The sequence below is a fragment of the Condylura cristata genome, unplaced genomic scaffold, assembly GCF_000260355.1.
Source record: "Condylura cristata isolate star-nosed mole 26May11 unplaced genomic scaffold, ConCri1.0 scaffold00033, whole genome shotgun sequence".
Taxonomy (NCBI): Eukaryota; Metazoa; Chordata; class Mammalia; order Eulipotyphla; family Talpidae; genus Condylura; species Condylura cristata.
Window position 1 is genome coordinate 16593052 of NW_004567134.1, and position 1555 is coordinate 16594606.

General features: G+C 64.7%; 1 protein-coding gene across 1 annotated transcript in view; it reads right to left on the reverse strand.

Annotated features, from left to right (window-relative positions):
- Window positions 1-1555, reverse strand: part of MTMR14 (myotubularin related protein 14) — a gene marked incomplete at its 5' end in the record, with an annotated part of 28110 nt that overhangs the window by 19142 nt on the left and 7413 nt on the right. The window lies entirely within an intron of this gene.

Sequence of the window (1555 nt, forward strand, 5' to 3'; positions counted from 1 at the left end):
TGCACCCCGCCGCACGCCCTGACTGCCCACGCCTGGCCCGTGCCCTGGCTCTGACCCCTGACCGCTCCAGCTGCACTGAGTTCAGCTCTCGGGTAGAAGCACTCCGAATGTTTCCACCGCCCAAGCAGGAGAGACGGCAAATTCTGCTTCAGGAATAGTGTTCTGTGGGATTTGCTGAGTAAGCTAAGTCTGGCACACAGAATCAAGGGGCTGACCTCTGGGCCTGACCTGTAAGGGGGCAAGCCAAGTGGACGGCTTGCGCAAGTGCAACTGTTTAGAAGCCAGAGCCGGGGCCCTCCCCGCTGGCGCAGCAGGTGAGGACGCAGCAGGTGAGGACGCAGCACGGCGAAGACGCCGCGGCCGCCGCAGCGCGAGCTGGAGCCCCGGCCAGGGAGTGACCCCAGGGCGCGCCAGACCTCTCCCGCCCGCCCCCTCAGCAGTGTGCTTCGTCCATCTGCCCGTTCTGCTCCCCGCTCTGTCTCTGGGGAGTCCTGTCGCCGCCCCTGAGCCTCTGGCCTGCGCCCCAGTTCTGGATGTGCAAATACAGAAAGCCAGACCCATGTGTGGTGGGGCACCGGACACTGTCCGGCGCGCACAGGCTGGAACTGACCTTTAGATCTCTCTTCATCCAACGTATTCTAAATATTTTATCAACATGAAATCACTTAAAAAACATTAATACTTCCTATTTCTCTTAGGAAGTGCTCGCCTGCGACCGCGCACATCGGCTGGGGCCGGCGGCCCCCGCAGGGACCCGGCGGGCGAGGGGCTGCGGCTTTGGAAGAAAATCCTCTCGCGTGTCGAGGACACGCCGTCCCTGACTGCGCTCACACGTTCTTTCACGCACTTCCTCACCGCTGAAGCACCATTTTGAGAGCTAGAATTTGAGAGGCCACAGGCAGCATACACTTCATTACCTGGTTTTAAGGCGGCCTCGTACAGGGGCTGCTCGGAGGCCCAGCGGGGCCGGGCAGCGGGAAAGCAAACCAGGCCCAGGGGCGGGAGCGGGCGGCTGGGCACGGGCCCACCGCACCGGGGAGCTGCCTGGGAACGGGGGGCTCGATTCCAAACGGGCCACGTCGCCTGGCCATGTGCAGTGGGCCCCGAACACGGCACCGTGCTGCCTCAAGGCTCCCCCTCATCTACAGACCCCGGGAAGGAAACTGGCTGCCCCGGGGTGCAGGTGGGCGCTCTCAGGGCACCCCTCTCGCCAGGGCAGTGGATGCCTGGGGAAAAGACAGGCAGCAGAAATGCGCCCTGAACAGGCAGGGGCGGGGCAGGAGGGTGCTGTCCAGTGCTGGGAGCAAGAACCAGTCCAGGGAAGCCTGTCCCGGAGCCTCAGAGCAGAAGGCGGACACCGCAGGTGACGCCGGGCTGGGCTTTCTGGGCGCTCCCAAGTCGTCAGCGGACAGCCCCAGCCCGTGAGGACCTGCTGCTGCTCCAGGGGCCAGCCGGTCTTTGGAGCAGGAAAGTGTCAGCCCCAGCACTCGAGGCCCAGAGGGGGCGTGCGGCTGGCCCGTCACCTGCCGTCCCCCACCACTTCCGCGGCTAGCAC